Consider the following 21,175-nt stretch of genomic DNA (forward strand, 5'->3'; position numbering starts at 1 on the left):
GAGCTTGTTTCAGCAGCACATATACTAAAATTGAAGAATACAAGGAAGATTAGCATGGCCTCTGCACAAGAATGACATGCAAATTGAAGCGTTCCATATTTTAAAAAATTTAAAAAAGGAATAAAAGTGTTGAGACAAATTTATAATTAACAAAGCCATAAATAGCCAAGAGAAACTTAGCTAATCTTTATTGGTGATTACATCCCACCTCCACCACTGCTTCTCTCAATTTATGACCAGAGCAAAGTTCCTACTTTTATAGGAACACAAATGCATAAAGGTCATGATAAGGTGTTGGAAAATAAAATAACAAAACTGCCATTTCCTGTATATTTTATGATTCTATCTAATGACAGCCATTACTCTGTAGGAAAGATACATATCTTTGGGGCAGTGTTGCTTTTCAAAATGTAGTCATTCCTATTAATATTGACCTAGCATTATAGTTTCCTGCTTATTAAAATGAAGTCTTTGAGGAAGTAGAATTATAGCGTCGTGCTAGAATTAAAACTAAATGTTTGGTTTTCATTTATTTATGTATTTATTTATTTGAGATAGGGTCTCACTTTGTCACCTAGGCTGGAGTACAGTAGTGTCATCATGGCTCATGTCAGCCTAGACCTCCAGGGCTCAAGCGATTCTCCCAGCTCAGCCTCACAAGTAACTGGGACTACAGGCGTGAAAAGCAAATTTAAAAAAAAATTTTTTTTTTTTTTTTTGAGACGGAGTCTCGCTGTCGCCCAGGGTGGAGTGCAGTGGCATGATCTCTGCTGACTGCAGGCTCCACCCCCCCAGGGTTCAGGCCATTCTCCTGCCTCAGCCTCCAGAGTAGCTGGGACTACAGGCGCCTGCCACCTCGCCCGGCTAATTTTTTGTATTTTTAGTAGAGACGGAGTTTCACCATGTTAGCCAGGATGGTCTCGATCTCCTGACCTCGTGATCCGCCCGCCTCGGGCTCCCAAAGTGCTGGGATTACAGGCGTGAGCCACTGCGCCCAGCCGCAAATTAAAAAATTTTTAATTTGTTTGTAGAAATGGGGTCCCATTATGTTGCCCAGGCTGAGCTTGACTTCTTAGACTCAAGTGATCCTCCTGCCTCAGCCTCCCAAAGTGTTAGGATTATAGGCATAAGCCACCGCACCTGGTCAAAACTAAATGTTTAGATTGTAAGTCTTTGGAATTTTTTTCTTTAAAGTCTTTAGAATTTTTTCTTTAGACAACCATGTAGAATTGATCTCACTTCAAATGTCATCCTGTTTAAAAATTGCAACCATGAATTGGCTATTTGTCTGTTATTGGTGTATAAGAATGCTTGTGATTTTTGCACATTGATTTTGTATCCTGAGACTTTGCTGAAGTTGCTCATCAGCTTAAGGAGATTTTTGAGCTGAGATGATGGGGTTTTCTAAATATACAATCATGTCATCCGCAAACAGGGACAATTTGACTTCCTCTTTTCCTAATTGAATACCCTTTATTTCTTTCTCCTGCCTGATTGCCCTGGCCAGAACTTCCAACACTATGTTGAATAGGAGTGGTGAGAGAGGGCATCCTTGTCTTGTGTCAGTTTTCTTCAAAGAGAATAAAATACCTAGGAATCCAACTTACAAGGGATGTGAAGGACCTCTTCAAGGAGAACTACAAACCACTGCTCAATGAAATAAAAGAGGACACAAACAAATGGAAGAACATTCCATGCTCATGGATAGGAAGAATCAATATTGTGAAAATGGCCATACTGCCCAAGGTAATTTATAGATTCAATGCCATCTCCATGAAGCTACCAATGACTTTCTTCACAGAATTGGAAAAAACTACTTTAAAGTTCATATGGAAGCAAAAAAGAGCCCACATTGCCAAGTCAATCCTAAGCCAAAAGAACAAAGCTGGAGGCATCACACTACCTGATTTCAAACTATACTACAAGGCTACAGTAACCAAAACAGCATGGTACTGGTACCAAAACAGAGATATAGACAACTGGAACAGAACAGAGCCCTCAGAAATAATACCACACATCTACAACCATCTGATCTTTGACAAACCTGACAAAAACAAGAAATGGGGAAAGGATTCCCTGTTTAATAAATGGTGCTGGGAAAACTGGCTAGCCATATGTAGAAAGCTGAAACTGGATCCCTTCTTTACACCTTGTACAAAAACTAATTCAAAATGGATTAAAGACTTAAATATTAGACCTAAAACCATAAAAGCCCTGGAAGAAAACCTAGGCAATACCATTCAGGACATAGGCATGGGGAAGGACTTCATGTCTAAAACACCAAAAGCAATGGCAACAAAAGCCAAAATTGACAAATGGGATCTAATTAAACTAAAGAGCTTCTGCACAGTAAAAGAAACTACCATCAGAGTGAACAGGCAACCTACAGAATGAGAGAAAATTTTTGCAATCTACTTATCTGACAAAGGGCTAATATCCAGAATCTACAAAGAACTCAAACAAATTTACAAGAAAAAAACAATCCCATCAAAAAGTGGGCAAAGGATATGAACAGACACTTCTCAAAAGAAGACATTTATGCAGCTAAAAGACACATGAAAAAATGCTCATCATCACTGGCCATCAGAGAAATGCAAATCAAAACCACAATGATCTCACACCAGTTAGAATGGCAATCATTAAAAAGTCAGGAAACAACAGGTGCTGGAGAGGATGTGGAGAAATAGGAACACTTTTACACTGTAAACTAGTTCAACCATTGTGGAAGACAGTGTGACGATTCCTCAAGGATCTCGAACTAGAAATACCATTTGACCCAGCCATCCCATTACTGGGTATATACCCAAAGGATTATAAATCATGCTGCTATAAAGACACATGCACATGTATCTTTATTGCAGCACTATTCACAATAGCAAAGACTTGGAACCAACCCAAATGTCCATCAATGATAGACTGGATTAAGAAAATGTGGCACATACGCCGGGCGCGGTGGCTCAAGCCTGTAATCCCAGCACTTTGGGAGGCCGAGGCGGGTGGATCACGAGGTCAGGAGATCGAGACCATCCTGGCTAACACGGTGAAACCCCGTCTCTACTAAAAATACAAAAAATTAGCCGGGCGTGTTGGCGGGCGCCTGTAGTCCCAGCTCCTCGGGAGGCTGAGGCAGGAGAATGGCCTGAACCCGGGAGGCGGAGCTTGCAGTGAGCCGAGATCGCGCCACTGCACTCCAGCCTGGGTGACACAGCAAGACTCCGTCTCAAAAAAAAAAAAAAAAAAAAAAAGAAAATGTGGCACATACACACCATGGAATACTATGCAGCCATAAAAAAGGATGAGTTCATGTCCTTTGTAGGGACATGGATGAAGCTGGAAACCATCATTCTCAGCAAACTATCACAGGGACAATAAACCAAACACCACATGTTCTCACTCATAGGTGGGAATTGAACAATGAGAACACTTGGACACAGGAAGGGGAACATCACACACCGAGACCTGTCATGGGGTGAGGGGAGGGAGGAGGGATAGCATTAGGAGATATACCTAATGTAAATGACGAGTTAATGGGTGCAGCACACCAACATGGCACATTTATACATATGTAACAAACCTGCACGTTGTGCACATGTACCCTAGAACTTAAAGTATAATTTAAAAAAAATTGCAACCTACCCTTAGCCTGATGATTTAATACAACTTCTCACCAAACAGATTATAATTTACTTGCTTATTATGCTGATTATTTATTGTCTTACATCCACTAGAATGTAAGATCTATGAATGCAAGTATTTTTGTCTATTTGTTCACTATTTTGTTCTTGTACATGGCCATTAAACAAATATTTAAATTACAAAATAAGTTTTTGGGGCCAAGGCCATAAATATTAGTTTAGTTCTTGAGCATATATTCTGCAATATGATTAAACTTGTTTCCAAAGATAGTCATAACTGAAGCACTTGTCCTAATTTGATACAAGAGGCCAAACCATCATCTTCAAGGAAATTGTGATATTTGAAGAGAAGCCACCAGGTGGTGGTGTTGTTTCAGACTAATTCTTACTAGAATCAGGTCAATTGGTCAGTTTACTAAAAGCTGAGTGGGCAGTTTCATCCTTTTCAGATCTTATGGTCCAGGAATCACTAAATTTTAAAATGTGACTGTTTTAATGCAGTTCGAGCAAATAAAATAATTCAAAAACTCCTTTGACTATAAGTCACAATAAGATCAAATAAGCTCAGAATTTTAAAGCCAGAAAAATCCTCAATTTCAGCCACCTGAATTACACATAAAGAAGTAAAAACAAGCTAGACAACAAAGCCAGGACAGCAAATTTGATAATTTAACTTGGCCTGGAATAACTAAATTATGATGTCTTTTGTAAGTGAGCCATGATCTATACATTTCATAAATTTCTTTTCAAATACATGACTATGCCTCAAGTATTTGCTGTAGTTTCCAAAGTTAAGAACTTAGCATTTATGTGTGTTCCATTGCCTATTGGAAGTTACATTCTGTTGTTCAGATTTTATTCTACAAAGAAGAAACCCATAATAAGTATAAATATATAAGTATAATATAGGCTTCATAAGGGCTTATAACTATGTATATTTATAATTGTATTTTAAATTTAGGAGCAATTTGAGATCATAACTAGGTGTGTTGTTTCCCAAATCAGGATATGTATAGTGTTTCAAACATGTTTTCTTTTAATGACATGTATTTTGCCAACAAAGCAGAATTTCTCTTTAGACTAAAGGTTGTTATTTTTTCAGTGAAGATACAATTCACATACCATAACTCACCATTTTTAAATGTACAGTTCAGTGGTTTTTAGTAGATTCACAAGGTTTGCAACTATCACCGCTATCTAACACCAGAACATTTTCAGCACCCTGAATAGAGTCTATACCCATTAATAATTCTGTAGTCCTTGCCCCAAATTCCTGCCTCTGGTAACCTCTAATCTACTTTCTTTCTCTATGAATTTGCCTAATCTAGGTAGTTCATATAAGTAGGATCATACAGTATTTATTCTTGTGTGTTTGGCTTATTTGGCATAATGTTTTCAAGGTTCATCCATATTGTAGCATGTATCAATATGTCATTCCTTTTTATGGCTGAATAATATTCTGTTATATGAATATACCACAATTTGTTTATCCATTCATAAGTTAGTGGACATTGGGTTGTTTTCACTTTTTGGCTATTTGAATAAAGATGCTATTAACATCTCTGCACAAGTTTTTGTGGGTACATATGTTTTCAGTTCTCTTGGGTATATACCTAGGAGTGGAATTGGTGGGTCATATGTATGTTTAACTTTTTGAAGAACTACCAAACTATTTCCCATGGTGGCTATGCCATTGTACATTCACACCAGTAATGCCTCTGGGTTCTGTTTTTTCCACATTCTCACCATCACTTATTTTCCACTTTTTAAATTATAGCCATCCTCGTAGGTAGTTTGCATCATGGTTTTGATTTGAATTTTGCTGATAAAAACTAATGATTTTGAAAATCTTTTCACGTTTATTGGACATATGTATTTCTTCTTTGGAGAAATGTCTATTCACATCTTTTGATCATCTTTTAATTGGATTATTTATCTTTCTATTGTTGAGTTGTAAAAGTTCTTTATATATTCTGTGTACTAGATCCTTATCAGATTTATGATTTACAAATAATTTCTCCCATTCTGTGAGTTTTTTCACTTTGTTGAGCATGGCCTTTGACAAGCAAACGTTTTTAATTTTTGTTTGTTTGTTTTTTTGAGATAGAGTCTTGCTCTGTTGCCCAGGCTGGAGTGCAGTGGCACAATCTCGACTCACTGCAAGCTCCACCTCCTGGGTTCACGCCATTCTCCTGCCTCAGCCTCCTGAGTAGCTGGGACTACAGGCGCCCGCCAACACGCCCGGCTAATTTTTTTATATTTTTAGTAGAGACGGGGTTTCACCGTGTTAGCCAGGATGGTCTCGATCTCCTCACCTCGTGATCCACCTGCCTCGGCCTTCCAAAGTGCTGGGATTATAGGCTTGAGCCACCACGCCTGGCCAAAAGTTTTTAATTTTGTTGAAGTCCAGTGCTCCGGTTTGAATGTGTCCTCCAAAGTTCATGTGTTGGAAACATGATCCCCAATGCCACACTATTGAGAAGTGGGACATTTATGAGGTGATTAGATCATGAGGGCTTTATCCTCATGAATGAATTCATGTTGTTATCAAAGGAGTGGGTTTGTTATCACTAGAATAAGTTTGTTATGAAAGCGAGTTCCACCCTTTCACTCAAGAGTGCTCTCTTGCCCTTCCACCTTCTGCCATGGGATGACAGAGCAAGAAGGCCCTTACAGGATGCAGGCACCTTGATGTTGGACTTCCCAGCCTCCAGAATTTCGAGAAGTAATTTTTTCTTCTTTATAAATTACTCAATCTGTGAAATTCTTTTATAACAACACAAAATGGACTAAGACATACAAGTTATCTATTTTTTTTTCAGCTGGGTGTGGTGGCCCATGCCTGCAATCCTAGCACTTTGAAAGGCCGAGATGGGTGAACCACCTGAGGTCAAGAGTTCAAGACCAGCCTGGCCAACATGGCGAAACTCCGTCTCTGCTAAAAATACAAAAATTAGCCAGGTGTGGTGGTGCACACCTGTAATCCCAGTTACCCAGGAGGCTGAGGCAGGAGAATCACTTGAGCCCAGGAGGTGGAGGTTGCAGTGAGCCAAGATTGTGCCACTGCACTCCAGCCTGGGCAACAGAGCAAGACTCTCTCTCTCAAAAAAAAAATCTACTTTTTTCTTTTGTAGCTTGTGCTTTTGGTACCATATCTGAGAAACCATTGCCTAACCCAAGCTCACAAAGATTTACAGTTATATTTTCTTCTAGGAGTTTTATTGTTTTAGCTCTTACATTTTGATCTTTCTCTATTTTGGGTTGATTTTTGCAAATCATGTGAAATATGGATCCAAATTCATTTGCTTGGCCAGGCTTGGGTGGCTCATGCCTGTAATCCCGGTACTTTGGGAGGGCAAGGCAGGCAGATCACTTGAGGCCAGGAGTTTGAAACCAGGCTGGCCAACATGGTGAAACCTGTCTCTACTAAAAATACAAAAATTAGCCAGGTGTGGTGTTGCATGCTTGTAATCCCATCTACTTGGGAGGCTGAGGCAGGAGAATCACTTGAACTTGGGAGGTGGAGGTTGCAGTAAGCCAAGATTGCACCACTGCACTCCTGCCTGGGTGACAGAGAAAGACTCTGTCTCACAAAACAAAACAAACCCTGGCATGTGAATATCCAGTTGTCCTGGCACCTTTTGTTGAAGAAAGTAGACTTTCTCCATTAAATGGTCTTCACACCTTGTCAAAAATCAATTGATCATAGATAATATGTTTCTTTTTTCTTTTCTTTTCTTTTTCTTTTTTTTTTTTTTTTTGAGACAGAGTCTCTCTCTGTCACCCAGGCTGAAGTGTAGTGGCACAATCTCCACTCACTGCAACTTCCACCTCCTGGGCTCAATCGATTCTCCTGCCTCAGCCTCCCAAGTAGCTGGGACTACATGTGTGTGCCACCACGCCCGGCTAATTTTTTTTTTTTTTTTTTTTTTTGAGATGGAGTCTCACTCTGTTGCCCAAGCTGGAATGCAGTGGTGCTAGCTCGGCTCACCACAACCTCCACCTCCCAGGTTCAAGTGATTCTCCTGCCTCTTCCTCCCAAGTAGCTGGGATTACAGGCGCCTGCCACCATGCCTGGCTAATTTTTTGTACGTTTAGTAGAGACAGGGCTTCACCATTTTGGCCAAGCTGGTCTTGAACTCCTGACCTCAGGTGATCCACCCACCTTGGACTCCCAAAGTGCTGGGATTACAGGTGTGAGCCACTGCACCCAGCCTCTTTTTTTCTTTTTTCCCTTTTTTTTTTTTTTCTTTTGAGATGGGGTCTTGCTCTGTCACTTAGGCTGAAGTGCAGTGGCATAATCTCAGCTCACTACAACCTCTGCCTCCTGGGCTCAAGTGATCCTCCCACCTAGTCTTCTGAGTAGCTGGAACTACAGGTGTGTACCACCACACCCAGATAATTTTTGTATTTTTAGTAGAGACAGGGTTTCACCATGTTGCCAAGGCTGGTCTCAAACTTCTGAGCTCAAGTGATCTGCCTGCCTTGGCCTCCCAAAGTGCTGCTGGCATTGCAGAGGTGAGCCACCACACTTGGCCCATCTTTTTTTTTTTTTAAATAATTTTAACTAATTTTACAAAAAAAGTCAGTATTCATTTCGCATTACTACATTACAAATTTATTCTGAATTCTCTCTTTTTTTTTTTTTTTTCTGAGACAGAGTCTCCCTCTGTTGCCCAGGCTGGAGTACAGGGACACAATCTCAGCTCACTGCAACCTTCACCTTCTGGGTTCAAGTGATTCTCATGCCTCAGCCTCCCAAGTAGCTGGCATTACAGGTGCACACAACCATGCCTGGCTAATTTTTGTATTTTTAGTAGAAACGGGTTTTCACCATGTTGGCCAGGCTGATCTCAAGCTCCTGGCCTCAAGTGATCCACCCACCTCGGCCTCCCAAAGTGCTGGGATTACAGGCATGAGCTACTGTGCCCAACCTCTGAATTATCAATTCTAGTCCATTGATGTATATGTTTATCTTTGTGCCAGTACCACACATACCGTGTTGATTTTTTTTTTTTTAATTTTGAGACAGAGCATCACTCTGTTGCCCAGACTGGAGTGTGATGATGCAATCATAGCTCACTGTAGCCTCAAACTCCTGGACTCAAGCAATCCCCCTACCTCAGTCTCCTGAATAGCCAGGACTATGAGTGTGCAACACCATCCCTGACTAATTTTTTAATTTTTTGCAGAGATGGAGCCTCACTATGTCACCCAGGCTGGTCTTAAACTCCTGGCCTTGATTGATCCTCCCACCTTAGCCTCCCAAAGCAGCTGTTGATTGTTGTAGCTTTGTAGTAGGTTTTAAAATTAGGAAGTGTGAGTCCTCCAACTTTGTTCTTTTCCTACTTTGTCTTGGCTATTCTGGGTCCCTTCCATTTCCATGTGAATTTTAGAATCAGTTTATTCATTTCTGCAAAAAAAAAAAAAAAGGCAGTTGGAATTTTTATAGGGATTACATTGAATCTGTAGATTAATTTGGGAAATGTCTTAGCTTGTTCCTGCTACTATAACAAAATACCTTAGACTGAGTAATTTATAAACAATAGAAATTTATTTATCATAGTTCTAGAGCTGGGAAGTCCAAGATCAACACACTAGCAGATTTGGTGCTTGGTAAAGATTGTTATCTGCTTCCAAGATGGCGCCTCTTGGTCCTTTCTCATATGGTTGAAGGACAAAAGGCATTGAGCACTCCTTTCGACCTTTTTTTCCGAGATGGAGTCTCACTCTGTCAGCAGGCTGGAGTGCAATGGCGAGATCTTGGCTCACTGCAACCTCCACCTCCCAGGTTCAAGTGATTCTCCTGCCTCAGCCTCCCAAGTAGCTGGGACTATGGCACGTGCCACCACACCTGGCTAATTTTTGTACTTTTAGTAGAGATGGGGTTTCACCATGTTGGCCAGGATGGTCTCAACCTCCTGACCTCGTGATCCACCTGCCTCGGCCTCCCAAAGTGCTGGGATTACAGGCGTGAGCCACCATGCTCGGCCCCCTTCAACCTTTTTAAAAAGAGTACTAATCCATACATGAGGTCAGAGCCCTCATGAGTTCATTCCTTCACTAGAAGTCCTACCTCTTAATACTGTCACATAAATAGAGTAGTTTCCCTTTATCTGTGGTGAACTTTTCGAGGTTTCACTTACCCATGGTCCACCTCAGTCCAAAAATATTAAATTGAAAATTCCAGAAATAATTCATAAGTTTTAAATTTCTTGCTATTCTGTGTAGCATGTTAAAATCTCACACCATCCTGCTCTGTGCTGTCTTGGATGTTAATTTTATCCCTTTGTTCAGCATATCCCTGTGGTATATGCTACCCACCTGCTAGTCACTTAGTAGCCATCTCAGTTATCAAATCAACTGTCACAGTATTACAGTGCTTGTGTTCAAGTAACTCTTGTTTTACTTAATAATCACCCCAGCCTGGGCGCAGTGGCTCATGCCTGTAATCCCAACACTTCAGGTGGATCACCTGAGGTCAGGAGTTTGAGAACAGCCTGACCGATGTGGTGAAACCCCGTCTCTACTAAAAATACCAAATTGGTGGGACGTGGTGGCTCATGCCTGTAATCCCAGCACTTTGGGAGGCCGAGGTGGGCAGATCATGAGGTCAGGAGTTCAAGACCAGCCTGGTCAACCTGATGAAACCCCGTCACTACTAAAAATACAAAAATTAGCTGGGCTTGGTGGTGTGTGCCTGTAATCTGTTTACTTGGGAGGCTGAGTAAGGAGAATCACTTGAACCCCAGAGGCGGAGGTTACAGTGAGCCGAGATCATGCCCTGCATTCCAGCCTGGGCAACAGAGCAACACTCTATCTCGCAAAAATAAATAAATAAATAAATAAATAAATAAGCTGCATGTGGTGGCGCATGCCTGTAATCCCAGCTACTAGGGAGGCAGAGGCAGGAGAATCACCTGAACCCAGGAGGTGGTGGTTGTAGTGAGCAAGATTGCACCATTGTACTCCAGCCTGTACAACAAGAGCGAAACTCCGTCTCAAAAGAAAAAAAAAAAGAAAAGAAAATCACCCCAAAATGCAAGAGTAGTGATCCTGGCAATTCTGATATGCCAAAAAGAAGCCTTTGCTTTTTCCAACCCTCCCTTCCATACTACTCATTTTCCGACTTCCATGCTTTGTATTCGGATGCAATACTCTTAGTAATCAGAAGTGAAGAGATCTAGTCCTGGGCGCTCCAGGGCATTGTCATCACATATGGTTTGATACTATCTGCAGTTTCAGGCATCCACTGGGAGTCTTGAAACATATCCCCCATAGATAAGGTCGAGAGAAGGGTACCGTGTTGAATTCCAACATATGAATTTTGGAGGGATACCTACGTTCAAACCACAGCAGGAAGTGCTGTCATCTTAACAACATTTATGGGCCATGCACAGCAGTTTATGCCGGTAATCTCAGCATTTTGGTAGGCCAAGGCGGGTGGATCGCTTGAACCCAGGAGTTTGAGACCAGCCTGGGTAACATGGTAAAACCCCGTAACTATTAAAAAAAAAAAAAAAAATTAGGCTGGGCGCGGTGGCTCACGCCTATAATCCCAACATTTTGGGAGGCCAAGGCAGGCGGATCACGAAGTCAGGAGTTCGAGACCAGCCTGGCCAACATAGTGAAACCCCATCTCTACTAAAAATACAAAAATTAGCCAGGCGTGGTTGCATGCGCCTGTAGTCCCAGATACTTGAGAGGCTGAGGTGGGATAATCACTTGAACTTGTGAGACGGTGGTTGTAGTGAGCCGAGATCATGCCATGGCACTCCAGCCTGGGTGACAGAGTGAGACTCCCTCTCAAAAAAAAAAAAAAAAAATTACAAAAATTAGCTGGGCATGGTGGCACACACCTATAATCCTAGCTACTCAGAAGGCTGAGGTGAGAGGATCGATTGAGTTCAGAAAGTCAAGGTTGCAGTGAGCTGTGATCGCACCACTGCATTCCAGCATGGGAAACAGAGAGAGACCTTGTCTGAAAAAACAAAAACAAACAAAAAAACTTAAAAAACAATATTATATAGGCCAGGAGTGGTGGCTCATGCCTGTAATCCCAACACTTTGGGAGGCCGAGGTGGGTGGATCACCTGAGGTCAGGATTTCGAGTTCAGCCTGGCCAACATGGCGAAACCACATCTCTACTAAAAATACTAAAATTAGCCGGCGTGGTGGTGTGTGTAGTCTCAGCTACTCGGGAGGCTGAGGCAAGAGAATTGCTTGAACCCAGGAGGCAGAGGTTGCAGTGAGCTGAGATTGTGCCATCGCACTCCAGCCTGGACAACAGAGTGAGATACATATATATATAAATTTTTTTCAATGTTTTTGAGTTTTCAGTAACAGGTATTACAGTTCTTTGGTTAAACTTATTTATTTTGTCGAGACAAATGGTTCTTAACCTGACATTCTGTTAATTCACAGTAGACTTCTGGGAGCCTGCACACCTATCAAAATTATTTTCAGAATTTTATCTCTGTGTGTACATGCATTTTTTTTTTTTTTTTTTTGAGATGGACTCTTGCTCTGTCACCCGGGCTAGAGTGCAATGGCGTGATCTCGGCTCACTGCAACCTCTGCCTCCTGGGTTCAAGCAATTCTCCTGCCTCAGTCTCCCGAGTAGCTGGGATTACAGGCTCGTGCACTACCACACCCGGCTAATTTTTGTATTTTTAGTAGAGATGGGGTTTCAACATGTTTGTCAGGCTTGTCTCAAACTCCTGACCTCATGATCCACCTGCCTCGGCCCCCGCAAAGTGCTGGAATTACAGGTGTGAGCCACCGCACCTGGCCCATGCATTCTTTTCTCAGAAAGACAGTCTGGAACCTCTATCAGAATCTCAAAGGATCTGTCTGTGACCTAAATTTTTTTTTTTTTTTTTTGAGACGGAGTCTCACTCTATTGCCCAGGCTGGAGTGCAATGGCATGATCTCGGCTCACTGCAACCTCCGCCTCCCAGATTCAAGTGATTTTCCTGCCTCAGCCTCCTGAATAGCTGGGATTATAGGCACGTGTCACCATGCCTGGCTAATTTTTGTTTTTTTACTACAGACAGGGTTTCACCACGTTGGCCAGACTGGTCTCGAACTCCTGCGCCTGGCCCGTGACCTAAATTTGTATTTTTGTTTTAATTTATTTCTTATACATAATAAACAGAAATGTATTGGCTTATGATTCGGGAAGCTGGGAAGTCCAAGACTGAGAAGCTGACATCTGGCAAGGGCCTTATTCTGTGTTATCCCATGGTGGAAGGGCAAAGAGAGGGCAAGAGAGAGCCAAAAGGGGGCCCAACTCATCCTTTGATAAAGAAACTTTGATGCCTGGGAGCAGTGGCTCACGTCTGTAATCCCAGCATTTTGTGAGGCTAAAGAGGGTGGATCACTTGAGCCCAAGAGTTTGAGACCAGCATGGGCAACATGATGAAAGCTTATCTGTATGAAAAATTTAAAAATCGGCCAGGCACAGTGGCTCATGCCTGTAATCCCAGTACTTTGGGAGGCTGAGGTGGGTGGATCACGAGGTCAGAAGTTCAAGACCAGCCTGGCCAATATGGTGAAACCCCGTCTCTACTAAAAATACAAAAATTAGCTGGGCGTGGTGGCGTGCTCCTAGTAATCCCAGTAACTTGGCAGGCTGAGGCAGAAGAATCACTTGAACACAGAAGGTGGAGGTTGCAGTGAGCCAAGATTGCCCCACTGTACTCCAGCCTGGGCAACAGAATGAGACTCCATCTCAAAAAAAAAAAAAAAAGTCACCTGGCACAGTGGCTCATGCCTGTAATCCCAGCACTTTGGGAGGCTGAGGCTGGCAGATCACCTGAGGTCAGGAGTTCGAGACCAGCCTGACCAACATAAAGAAACTCTGTTTCTACTAAAAATACAAAATTAGCTGGGTATGGTGGCGCATGCCTGTAAGCCCAGCTACTTGGGAGGGGGAGGCAGGAGAATCGCTTGAACCTGGGAGGTGGAGGTTGTGGTGAGCCAAGATTGTGTGTGCCATTGCACTCCAGCCTGGGGCAACAAGAGCCAAGCTCTATCTCAAAAAAAAAAAAAAAAAAAGTAAGGCCAGGCACGGTGGCTCACGCCTGTAATCCCAGCACTTTGGGAGGCTGAGGCGGGCGGATCACGAGGTCAGGAGATCGAGACCATCCTAGCTATCGCGGTGAAACCCTGTCTCTACTAAAAATACAAAAAATTAGCCGGGCGTAGTGGCGGCTGCCTGTATTCCCAGCTACTCGGGAGGCTGAGGCAGGAGAATGATGTGAATCTGGGAGGCGGAGCTTGCAGTGAGCCGAGATCGTGCCACTGCACTCCAGCCTAGGTGACAAAGTGAGACTCTGTCTCAAAAAAAAAAAAAAAAAAAAAAAAAGTAAAAAATCCTTTCTGGCAGTGATGACCTACCCACGAGAACATGCCTCTTGCAAAGGATCTCCTTCATCCCTCTTCAGAAGAGGAGAGGAAACACAAGAGGAAACGCCTGGTGCAGAGCCCCAGTTCCTACTTCATGGATGTGAAATGCCCAGGATGCTATAAAATCACCATGGTCTTTAGCATGCACAAACAGTAGTTTTGTGTTTTGGCTGCTCTACTGTCCACTGCTAGCCTACAAGAGGAAAAGCAAGGCTTACAGAATGATGTTCCTTTAGGAGGAAGCAGCACTAAAAACACTCTGAATCAAGATGAGTGGAAAACCATCTCAATAAACACATTTTGGATTAAAAAAAAAAATTAGCCAGGTGTGTTGGCACACATCTGTAGTCCCAGCTATTTGGGAGGCTAAGGTGGAAAGAATCACTTGAGCCTGGGAGGTGGCTCATGCCTGTAATTCCAGCACTTTGAGAGGCTGAGGCAGGAGGGTCACTTGAGTCTGGGAATTCAAGACCAGCCTGGGCAACATGGTGAAACCCAGTATCTATTATTAAAAAAAAAAAAACTTCAAAAAATTAAAAATTAAATTATTTGTTACATAATTTTTTAGAGGAACTTAAACTACCCAGCTATGCATTAACTATAACTGTTTATATAGTTGGTCAAATTTTGTAGGCTATAGGACAGCTGTTGTTTCTGAAGTTGAAGTTAGCTAATACATTTTAAAAAGTGAACACTTGCATGATAAAATATACTACAATAGGACTTGGAAAATGGAGTTTAAAAAAAAACTTGGTTACTGGCATTTTTGCTGTTAATGTTGCACTGTCAGGAAAAAGAAATTAGGTGACTTTTGTGATGTAGGGGCCAAAGGAAAGGTTCCTTTTGGCCCTCCGAAGGGTATTGAAAAATCAGTCCACAAAAAGGCAGATTAATTGAAGAAAATACATAAAACAACTGGGGACAGTTGGTGCACATCTGTAATCCCAGCAACTCAGAAGGCTCAGGCAGGAGGATTGTTTGAGGCCTGGAGTTGGAGACCAGCCTGGGAAACATAGCAAGACCCAGTCTCTAAAGAATAAAATAAAATAAATGAAAAACAAAAACAGAAAAGACATACGGATTTATTTAAAATGTATACACGGGAGACTTTAGAATGAAGATCCAAAAATACAGGGAAAATTGTCCTTTAATGTTTAGGTTTACAAACTAGAACAGTGGTGTAGAAATGTGATTGGACAAAAAGGTTATGACCTAATGCTAATAGCCTGAGTAGGACACCCAGAAATGCCTGTGTGTCTAGATTGTTTTCAGCCTCCCTGGGTATTTTTTTTTTTCTGGTTATGGGGCAGGACCCTCTCTGGAATGGAGGGTCTTAGGATCAACAGTCAAAGAAGATAGGTCAGATAATTTTTTTTTGGCCAATTTTTACACAGAAAGAAGGAAAATAAAAGTAATCTTTTTAGGTTTCATGGCTGGCTTTGGGGAAAAAGGGTTCTGATTTCTATGATCTGCCTTGAGAAGAGGGATTCTGGTTTCTATGGATAGTTTTTGGGGAGAATGGGACTGAAAGAATATCAGGAGAAAGAGAAAAAGTTTTGCTTCTGAGGCCTTCATTTTGGGGGTATTGTGTTTTTTTTTAAGAGACAGGGTTTCACTCTGTCACCCAGGCTGGAGTGCAGTGGCATGATCTCGGCTCACTGTAGCCTCAGCCTCCCAGGTTCAAGCAAACCTCTCACCTCAGCCTCCCAAGTAGCTGAAACTACTACACCACCACATCCAGCTAATTTCTAAATATTTTTGTAGAGACGGGGTCTCACTATGTTGCCAGGCTGGTCTCAAACTCCTGGCCTCAAGTGATCTTCCTGCCTCAGCCTTCAAGTAGCTAGGATTACAGGCACATGCCACCATGCCTGGCTATTTTGTTTCTGTTTTTGTAGAGACAGAGTCTTGCTGTGTTACCCAGGCTGATCTCGAACTCCTGGCCTCAAGCAATCACCTGCCTCAGCCTCCTAAAGTGCTGGATTACAAGCATAAGCCACTATACTCAGCTGGATATTGTTTTCTGAGTCCCAAAAGTGAACATAACGATTGTTATAATTAAACATAACTGTGTTAGTTGTAGCTCAGAAAGCAAAGGCTTTGGAACTTTATTTAAAAGCAAACAAAGCCAGGCATGGTGGTGCATGCCTGTAGTCCCAGCACTTTGGGAGGATGAGGCAGGAAGATGACTTGAGCTGGGGAGATTGAGGCTGCACCAGTGAGTGATCATGCCACTGCACTCCAGCCTGACCAACAGAGTGAGACCCTGTCTCTAAATAAATAAATAAAAGCAAACGAAATATATCCAACCAATCAACAACTTGAAACTGCCCAATCAATCCTATTGACTTACCAGTGATTAAAATGAACTGTTGGCTTTTTTTTTTTCTTTTTTTTTTTTAAGAGACAGGGTCTCCTTCTGTCACTCATGCTGGGATGTATGGCATGATCATAGCTCACTGCAGCTTTGAACTCCAAGGCTCAAGCAATCCTCCTGCCTCAGCCTCCCAAAGAAAATGGATTCTTATGAACAAAAACGTCTGATGAACCCTTTTTTCTCCAGTCCTGATTTTCTCTCAAGCTTCTGTTCTGAATCTCCAACTACTTACTAGAGAGTTCTTTATGGGATATTCACTCAAGCTTCATATGTCTAAAACCAAACATATCTTTTTGCTAACTAAAAAGTAAAACAAACACAACTCTAAAAATCTGATTTACTCTCACAACTTTCTTATTTCTCTGCTCAATGAGCCAAATTCTACCTCTCCTTGCCACCTATGGGTTAATGCAGAGGGCCTTTCTCTGGCCTCATAGTGACCAAATCTTATTCATTCATCCTTTATCTCCTACTCTTGGACAGTAGCCTATTTCTCCTCACACTCAAATACCTTTGAACACTGCTTTGCATCTAATAAAGTCTGTCCTGTACTAGGTACTCAATAAATGTTCACAGAATATATCATGTTAATTTCTCTATTGGAAACCTTTAAAACTCATTGCCAAGGATGTTCATAATTGTTGGTTACTATCTTAATCAGTTTTCTGCTGCTATAATGGAATACCACAGGCTGGGTAATTTATAAAGAAAACAAATTAATTTCTCACAGTTCTGGAGACTGGACAGTCCAAGAGCATGGCATTGCCTCTGGCGAGGCCTTTGTGCTGCATCATAACATGGCAGAAGGTTAAGCAAGCTTATGAGAACAAGAGGAGAGATAGAGCTGAATTCATCCTTTATCAGGAGCCCACTCCTGAGATAATAGCATTAATCCATTTATGATGGCAGAGCTCTCGTGACTGAATTACCTCTTAAAGAAAGCACCTCTTACGCCTGTAATCCCAGCACTTTGGGAAGCCGAGGCGGGCGGATCACGAGGTCAGGAGATTGAGACCATCCTGGCTAACACCGTGAAACCCCGTCTCTACTAAAAATACAAAAAAATTAGCCGGGCGTGGTGGTGGGTGCCTGTAGTCACAGCTACTCGGGAGGCTGAGGCAGGAGAATGGCGTGAACCTGGGAGGCGGAGCTTGCAGTGAGCTGAGATCGCACCACTGCACTCCAGCCTGGGTAACAGAGCAAGACTCCACCTCAAAAAAAAAAAAAAAAAAAAAAAGAGAAAGCACCTCTTTTTTGTTTTGTTTTGTTTTGTTTTGAGGCAAGGTCTTGCTATGTTGCCAAGGGTCCTCCTGGCCTCAAGTGATCCTCCTGCCTCAGCCTTCCAAAGTGCTGGGATTACAGGCATGAGCCTCTGTGCCCAGCTAACAGCACCTCTTAATACTGTTATAATGGCAATTACACTTTTTTTTTTGAGTTGGAGTCTCACTCTGTCACCCAGGTCACCCAGGCTGGAGTGCAATGGCGTGATCTCAGCTCACTGCAACCTCCTCCTCCCAGGTTCAAGCAATTCTCCTGCCTCAGCCTCCCAAGTAGCTGGGATTACAGGCGCCCATCACCATGCCCAGCTAATTTTTGTATTTTTAGTAGAGATGGGGTTTCACCATATTGGCCAGGCTGGTTTCAAACTCCTGACCCCGTGATCCACCCACCTCCGCCTCCCAAAGTGTTGGCATTACAGGCATGAGCCACTGTGCCCGACTGGCAATTACATTTGAACATGAGTTTTGACAGGAACATTTAAATAATAGCAGTTATTTACTATTTTAGAAGGCTAACTTTTTAAGGGCAGCGTCTTTCTTATTCTTCTCTGTATCCCCAGTGCTACCACACTGGAGTTCCATAAATGTTTGTTGAATTCATGAAGGATGAGGCTTGAATTTCTTAACTTAGCTTTCAAATACTTCCATGATCAGATCCAACTGACTACCTCTCTCCAGTTCAGTCAAACACTGTGGAATCGGGGGGAAACTCACTGTTTCCAGGACTCTGTAGATTTTGCTTGTATAGTGAGGTTTGCCGTTATCATCGGGAAAGCCATCCAGCCACTCTGTAGTTCAGATTCCTCTGCAAAATGAAGGATTGGTCAAGAGTGAAACTCGTCAGACTTTAACGTCTACATACAAAGCACCTAGGCCAGGCGAGGTGGCTCACGCTTGTAATCCCAGCACTTTGGGAGGCTGAGGCGGGTAGATCACGAGGTCAGGAGAACGAGACCATCCTGGCTAACAGAGTGAAACCCTGTCTCTACTAAAAATACAAAAGTTAGCCGGGCATGGTGGCGGGCGCCTGTAGTCCCAGCTACTCGGGAGGCTGAAGCAGGAGAATGGCGTGAACCTGGAGGCGGAGCTTGTAGTGAGCCGAGATCGTGCCAATGCACTCCAGCCTGGGTGACAGAGCGAGACTCTGTCTCTAAAAAAAATCAAAACAAAACAAAAACAAAACAAAAAAAGCACCAAAGACCTTGAACATGCACAATCAGACTGTGATTCTGCATTTCTACAAGCTCCCAGGGGATGCTAATGCATGAATATTTGTACCTTTTTGTACCTTTCAAAGATCAAGTTGAAATTTAATCCCCAGTGTGGCAGTATTGAGAAGTGGGGCCTTTAAGAGGTGACTGGGCCATGAGGGCTCTGCTTTCATGACGGATTAATCCATTTCTGGATTCACGGATTCATGAATTAATGGATTATTATGAGAGTAGGACTGGTGGCTTTCTAAGGAAAGGGAGACACCTGAGCTAGCATACTCAGTCCCCTTACCATGAGACATCCTGCACAGCCTTGGGAGTCTGCAGAGAGTCCTCACCAGCAAGAAGGCTCTCACCAGGTATGGTCCCTTGACCTTGGACTTCTCAGCCTCCATAACTATAAGGAACAAATTCCTTTTCTCATAAATTACCCAGTTTCAGGTATTCTGTTTTAAGCAACAGAAAACAGACTAAGACAACTGTTGAAGTAATTACGAAGTTCTATGTTCTCTGGTCTATTTATTGTCTTTTTCATGACTGATGCTATAAAGTTCTGTATATTGCTTCTCTTCCCTGAGATGCTTTCTCTATTCACTTCCCTCCATATAAATCCAACTCACCTTTTCAAGCTCTTTCTCCTGGGCAAAGCCTTCCATTACTACTCTAGTTCGCCAATTCCCCCCATCTTTCTTTATTATATTATAGTATCCATTGCTGGCACTTGGAATGTTACACTAATCACCTACAACTATTAATTATTGCTTACCATTATGTATACAAGTAACCAGTTATATATATTTTTTTCTTTCCTAGGAGGCTTACCACAGTGCCTCAGGTATAGTAAGTTGCAAGTTTTGTTGAATAAATGAATCAATGAATGAATAACTTATTACAGCATTGGTGCTCCAGAGAGATATCAAATGTTTCAGTATTTTATAAAATTGTTTTCCAGAACATAGAGGAAACTGCCAATTTGGAATTTCCCCAGCCTATTCAAATGAGGCAGTCCAAGCTAAGCAATAATTTGATCCATTCAAAAGTTAATGATATTAAAAATAAATGTTGATATTAAATTTCAAATTTCTCTTTAGCTTCTGAAACACTGGCATTTGCTACTGCTGTTTTTGTCTCACTTTTCAAAGCCAAATACACACAATATATTATACATGAGAAATTAGCATCATATTGCATAAAAGATTTGTCCATAGAGTATGATTTGTTATTATATCATGATTTCAACAGCCTGGTCAAACAATCTACTTTATACTAAATATCATGCTGCATATCAAATAATGAAGTGGACTTTCTGCCTGTTGAAAGACAAAGAATCTTTATTATTGATATAGAGAAGTTGTTTTAATCTTAAAGTTAAAATAAGGAAGTTCTTTGAATATTGCTTAACTCACAACTGTGGGAAAAAACGTAGAAGCATTTCAGAACCTACCATCCTACTTTGCATTTCTATTGAACAGTTGCTGTTTTAACCAACTTGCAATATTTGTTTTATAAAATACACTTTAACCCAAATATCAATTTACCATTTTTGACAAGAATAAATAACTATATTACATATTACCAAATTTTTGATCAGATAAATATTTTGGTTGTAAGTCATTATAATTGAAATTTACTGTAAAATCTCTTGGTAAACTTGTAAAGTACTAGCTCCACAAATGTAAAGCATTATAATCATTACTATGCAAAACATATAATATTTCTCAAAATGCTGGAAAATATAAGCTAAATGAGTACATCTAGTAAAAGTAATGTATCACTTGAATAGGAGCTATAAAGTATAATGAATCTTATTCTTAACAGATTTTAGTCATTTACATTTGTTTCCTTTAAACTCTAAAGAATTTCTATTCTTTCTTTTTTTTTTTTTTTTTTTTTGAGACGGAGTCTCTCTCTGTCGCCCAGGCTGGAGTGCAGTGGCACAATCTCGGCTCACTGCAAGCTCCACCTCCTGGGTTCACACCATTCTCCTGCCTCAGCCTCTCCGAGTAGCTGGGACTACAGGCACCCACCACCACGCCCGGCTAATTTTTTTGTATTTTTAGTAGAGACGGGGTTTCACCGTGGTCTCGAACTCCTGACCTTGTGATCCGCCCGCCTCGGCCTCCCAAAGTGCTGGGATTACAAGCGTGAGCCACCGCGCCCGGCCAAGAATTTCTATTCTTAATTTAGTTTATATACTTCTGATGGAAACTTCTCTTCACAAAGTAAAGTGAAAATTCTCAGAAGACAGACATTAATATTCAC

General features: G+C 41.8%; 1 non-coding gene and 1 pseudogene across 1 annotated transcript; both read left to right on the forward strand.

Moving 5' to 3' along the window:
• Positions 1–103, forward strand: LOC129461299 (U6 spliceosomal RNA). The gene has a single exon (XR_008650457.1). It is a non-coding gene; the product is annotated as a U6 spliceosomal RNA (small nuclear RNA).
• A 13,937-nt stretch (positions 104–14,040) lies between these two features.
• LOC129459873 (small ribosomal subunit protein eS27-like) lies at positions 14,041–14,297 on the forward strand (annotated as a pseudogene).
• Positions 14,298–21,175: the final 6,878 nt, after the last annotated feature.

The sequence above is a fragment of the Symphalangus syndactylus genome, chromosome 13 (genome assembly GCF_028878055.3).
Source record: "Symphalangus syndactylus isolate Jambi chromosome 13, NHGRI_mSymSyn1-v2.1_pri, whole genome shotgun sequence".
Classification (NCBI taxonomy): Eukaryota; Metazoa; Chordata; class Mammalia; order Primates; family Hylobatidae; genus Symphalangus; species Symphalangus syndactylus.